At 46.9% G+C, this 6,000-nt stretch overlaps 1 protein-coding gene across 1 annotated transcript in view; it reads right to left on the reverse strand.

The window, feature by feature from the left end:
- GRIK4 (glutamate ionotropic receptor kainate type subunit 4) overlaps positions 1-6,000 on the reverse strand; it is a 316,114-nt gene that overhangs the window by 34,543 nt on the left and 275,571 nt on the right. The window lies entirely within an intron of this gene.

Genomic DNA, 6,000 nt, shown 5'->3' on the forward strand with positions numbered 1-6,000 from the left:
TCTGGGAGACTGGTTTAAATGATGCTGGGGATGAAGGTGTAGCAGGGGCTGCTCCAGAACACCTACCCAGCCCTGATCTCAGGAGGTGAAACAGGACAGCAGCGCGGCCACCTCACTTCCTAGGATGAGGGAGGCTTTGTGCTGGAAACGTGGAACAGCCCTCAATGCCCCTGATGTGCCACCTGCTGTCCTCTGGGGATGGCCCAGAAAGTACCTTTGAGCTGCTGATGCCTGCAGTACTGGGGTTCCCTCTCTGACACTCACATCTTTCCCACAAGGGTGCTAATGCAACAGGCATCTTTTTTTGTTTGTTTGTTTCTGGAGTGATCTCGCACACAATAAGACCTTTCCATGTAAACCTCAAAACGGTTTACGAAGGCCCAGATTAGTGTTTTCATTTTAATAGTGAAGAAGGAAAAGGGCAGTCCATGGATGTGCCCAAGCTTACACAGTTTGTAAGTGGACAGGCTGGGACCCAAACCCATCTTTTCAGACTCAAAGCCCAAGGCTCATGCCACTGTGCCACGGGAAAACACAATTGCCCCAGGCCCAGCGATGTGTTCAACCAGAGTCATGTGAGCCAAAGGATGAAGCCAGAAAGGAAATGTGGATACCAAGGTCCTTGCATTTTCCACAGGAAAACAAAATGGAATGAGAAAGATGGAGTTAAGTCATGTGTTCCCTGTCTTTAGCTGTGTGATCTTAGGCAAGTCCTCAACCTCTCTGGTCTCAGTTGGAGCTGGACTGCATCAGAGGTGACGAACCTGCAGGCTGCAGACCACCGACAGCTTGCAGACTTGCTTTGTCCACCCAGCATTGTTTACCCATTTTGTATTAGCTGCAAGCATGAAATGATTAGGAGCAGATTTCACATATAAACCTGGATTTCTGGCTTTTTTTTTAATGGGGTGATCTGGCCACACTGGGTCCAAGCTCCCATTGGGCTGCAGCTGAGTGGTGGCCGCACTTCTGCTTGCTCCTGCTTTTGCTGTGCCAGGCTTATTTCTCTCATTTACTATGAAGGCCCTGGACAAGATGCTCCTGCCAGACCACTCTACATGGAAAATTCTATGCTTTTATGATCCCAGGAACCTAGAAAGTCCATAGATAGGACTGAAAGTCAGTATGAAGCTCAGGGGTGCTATGACGGGTACGCTTTCAAACTCAAGGCTGTATCTGTCATAGAACAACCTACTATCAGTCTGTCATTTTTACACTGTGGTTCCCAGAAACACAAAAGGGAACTACCTATGCCAATGCTGAGCTAAACTCAACCAGATTTCTGAGCTTTCATTATCCATAAGAAGCTAGAAGAAGCTGAGAAATTCTGAGTAACAACAGCTGTTCCCACGGCTGCATTGGAGGCAGGTGGGAGGGAGGCATTCTGCCCGGTCCTATTTTATTTGCACAGCCTCGATCACCGGTGGTTTTCGGCTTCTCTTCTGGGTGCTTTTCCATTCCCTCCTGGGGAGCCGGCAGGCACACTGCTGAACCACCTGGGTACAGTCTGACTTTCCTCTTTGGAGCACCAGCCCAGTGGGTGCACAGAGTAGATGTCAATAGCTCGGCCAGAGTGGCAGCCATTCTTGGGCTCTGTGACCTTTCAGCATGTGGCAATGACCTCTGGGGAGGTGTAAGCTGGTTTTCTTTTACAGCATGGCTTAGAACAGCAGTTCTCAACCTGGGGGTCGTGACCCCTTTGTAACAATGAAAATACATCACGGCATTAGAAAGGTTGAGAACCACTGGCTTAGAACATGGAACTGCCCTTCGATACTAACTGCAAGTCTTTGATGCATGGCGCATCCATGCTTTCTCTGCACAGAATACTCAGGTATTACTGGGGAAATGAAACAATTTGAAGACCAAAGCCCAGTAACTTAGGGAGGGGAACAGGGGAAGAATGGGCAGAAGACCATTTGAGCAGGTCTGGTCCTATTGTCAGCTAAATCCTCTAAGAGGCGGCAAAGAATTCAGAGCAGCAGAATCTAAGTCCACCATCAGTCCTCCCCATGTCCATCACGGGATGACCATGTCTCCTTCCCCATCTCCAAAGTCAATGGCACACACAGGAAGACACAGAGAGGGCAGAGTGCACAGCTAGAGCCCACAGCCGGGAGAGGAGCCAGTCACACTATACCCCTCATGCAGCAGAAATCATTAGCTCCGTCCACCCCTGGAGTTCTTCCTGACCCCAGAGCTCCCCCAGGTGCACGCATGTGAATTCTGTGTGCCCTGCCACTCACGGCTGTTTAACGCTGTGTCTCTCCACAGAGGGACACCCAGGAAGAAAACAAAATTTTTACTGTTGCTTTCTAAATCTGAAAGCCCATTAGATGCTCAGTGTCAGAAATCTATACCTGATTATATCACAACAAGTGAAATGGAGGAAAATGACAGCACTATTTAAAGCTGCCATATTCGGTTAGGGGTGATAACGAATGATGCTCAGCCGTGGGAGAAATTCCTGGAGACTGAAGTTATACAACATAGAACATCACGCAAACAAAACCCAAGGCGTAAACACGGCTCTCTGAGAAACGTATCAGTGACACTGGTGAGGCAACATCTGATTCTACTTGAGATTGACTGACGCCAACCAGAAGAGCAAGGAACGGGCAGTCGTTTGAGATTTGGGTCTGGGCCTATACAGCCCTGGCTTAGGTCTTGGGCTGTAGGATCCTTGCAAGATTCTACCATTTTTTTCTACATGGATGCTTTCGATTGCTTCCTTCCCAAAAGACGGATCCAAGTTACTGGCTCTCGGGGCAAATCAGGTGTCATAGGCCATGGGCATTTCTTCTAAATAATTGATTTTTCTTAACCCAAAGGCTGTGTGATAGTGATGCTTTTCTTCTGACGAACTCCAAGTGCTTCACTATGTAGTCTTGATTTCAATACCCAATTTTCCATCCTGACAGATGGAAGAACAGAGACCCAGGGAGGTTAAATGCCTTGCTCAAATCATCGGTGATGGCTTCAATTTCTCTGGTGCTCATTCATCACGCCATGCCACAGGCATGCCATGCTCTCCTTCACTCAAATGGGAGCTGCGCCGTGCCTTCCTCTCCTTTTAATCCTTGCAACTTGCTCCAATAACCTCCCTAATTAATCCCACGCCTTTTCCCTAATGCCAGCAGAATCCAACCTACACGCCCCCTGAAAGTACTCTTAAACATTACTTATTTATACTCATCAACATTTATTGTGACTGCTGTATTTAAAGGCATTTGGATTGATTTATAAACATCTCTGTGACTGCAAGTCGAGCCAGTTCCTTCTAGTAAACACAACCACTTTGGAAGCAGACAAGTGATTATATATAGTCTTATGTCCCAAATGTTGAAGACAGGTCAAGTCCGGCTGATAGACTTGAAAATTAGAGGGCATCAAAATTAGAACTGGTTCCCTTGACTTTGGGACCGTGTTTCAGGCTGACAACTAGAGTCAGCATCCTTCATGCTTTTTTTATGATGGGACAGACCCACAGTGCCACACTGATCACAATCTCGGTGTGTTGATGTCCTCTGAATGACAGCAGTGAGCTGCCCATGGAGCTATGAAGTGGCATTCAACTTCCCTTACATCTTAAAAATTCCTCTTAGCCCCCCCCCCAAAATCTGTTAATTTACTATTAATTCACTCTGTGTACCAAACAAAACTATAGATTGTAATTGGCTTCCCAGATTCTGGAGCCCAATGCATGGGGGCACCAGTGCCAGACATGCAGGGCATCCGGTGGTGAATTAAAACCCAGACTCTGGGGCCAGACTGCCCAGGATCAAGTCCTGGCTCTACCACTTACAAGTCAATTGACCCTGGGCAAGTTCCATAACCCCTAGATCTCCGTTTCCTCTTCTGTAACTTGAGGGTAATCATAAAAGCTACTTGTGGGGTTTAGAGAACTAAATGAGTTAACACAGAGCAAGGGTTACGTATGTGTTTGCTCCCCTCTGTCGATAGTAGCTGTGAGTGAAGGGGGAGGGAGAAAGGGTGCGTGACAAAGTAGAGAGCTTCCTCTTACACTGATGCCTTCCTCAGTGGATGAGAAGTACTATTTTCTCACCTGCGGTCACACGTGATAAAGACGCTTGGGGAAAGAAAGCCATCTGGCTACAGCCACTTTCTGTAACTCCTGGAGTTTCCAGGGTTGTACCAGATGAATCATGAAGCTTACCCCAGGGCTCTCCAGGGAAGCAATTAGGGTAAGACTAAGCTTTCTTCTGGAAGAATAACTCCTAGAAGCCAGCATTCAAACATTCAGAACTCCCGTCCACCTCAGCCTTCTCCAAGAAGCCCCTGGCAAGTGAACCAGGCATGCGCAGCAGGGTCTCGGGATCTGTGTGAGAGCTCTGTAGCCGTGTCACCCTCCCCCTGCCCCAGGGTAGCTCACGACAAAGGGCTGCCATGTCTGCCTTGTACCTTTGAGTCTTAGGACTAAATGGCAATTTATAGGAAGGTTTCGTGTTAATAGTCAACTCCCAGCAGTGGTCAATGGTCAGGAAAACTCTCTGGGGCTGAAGAGGGGAGAGAACCGTCTCCCCATGACTCCCTCTCGGAGAGGCAGAAATAGGTGATTTCTCCTGTCCCACCAGACTAACCCATGGACAGCCTGCTGCCTGCAATGGACTGTCCTGCTGGTATGTTGGTTTAGTCTATATTTTGCATCTCTGACTCCAAGAATAAAAAACATGGCAAGCAATTAATTCCTCTCCACAGAAAACACCCAGATGGGTCTGTTCCCTATACAACTCGTATGCTAGCGAACCTATTTTCACTTTGCTGGTTGGAAATCTGGTGGGAGGAGACCTAACCTTGAACCCTGGCACTGACCTTGACTTGCCACTCAAGTTCTCTGGGTGGCGTTCGACTCTTCCATAAAATGGAGCACCCTAATCCAGGTGTGGGGGAAGTGTGAGGATTACTAAAATAATGCTGTTAAAAACACCTGAGCTTCTCAAGAGAGGCACTCAATAAATAACAGTATTAAAATAATTATACAGTCAGAGATCCATATTTCCATTATATGGGCTATCATGTTACTTAGCTTTAAGGAATAGAACACTATTCATTTTCCATGCTCCTTATAACAGAGTATTAAGCAGTATTAGAAATGATTCACTGGTTTACTTAGCATTGTTCTCCATTTTTCTAGATAGTCTTTCGGAAACGAAACAGACCTTCTTGAAAAGCGGGTAATACATCCGGCAAAGGCCGTGCATTAATTTAATGTTGGCGTTTATTTCTCTCTCACTTTTTAATCACTGTTTGAGACTTCTATTTTTTTTTTTTTTCTTGAGAGAGAAGACTCTAGCTGAGAGTTGAGAAGAGAAAAAGAACAGAGCAGAAAACATCCGCCATTTGTTAGTCAAAGGTGGAGCAGGTCAGTATAGGAGGAAGATGCGAAGCTCAGATTTCCCAGGTAGTCTCAGAGCTCTGATTGGCTTGGGACTCAAAGATAGTAGCCTCAGATTGGAAAGGATCTTGAAAGAGCGTTTAATCATGGCCCAACACTGAGAGAAATACACCCATGATACCATAAAGATAGGCAGTTAAAAATGTATGGAACTCGGAGACATAAGACCCGGCCTCTCCAGCCCCTATGCCACCGTGCTGCCTTTCTTTTTTCCTGTGCACTGACTGGGCTCAAGGAATCTCAGAACTCTGCCCTGTAAAACAAGAATCATGCTACCTGCCTGAGGGCACATGCTGCAGAGACTGTACATGGAAGTGCTTCATAAATTAAGACGTGTCAGTCACCGTACAAATATCTTGGACATATATCCAGCCTCCTTGTAGATGTCAATACTAAATGGTTTAGATGGGATTTGTCCATGCAGGAGTTACACAGGCCGAATGTGGAGCCCCAGGTTGGCTCCCAGCACACTCTGACGCTGCCTCGCTGGGACGGGCAGGGTGTGCTGCAGGAATGCAAACTCACTTTGACGTTAGTCTAAGCAAAACATCATTAGGCAAATCGCAGCTGCAGGAAAAAAAAAA

Source organism: Otolemur garnettii, unplaced genomic scaffold (genome assembly GCF_000181295.1).
Source record: "Otolemur garnettii isolate 467f Iridium unplaced genomic scaffold, OtoGar3 scaffold00108, whole genome shotgun sequence".
Lineage (NCBI taxonomy): Eukaryota > Metazoa > Chordata > Mammalia > Primates > Galagidae > Otolemur > Otolemur garnettii.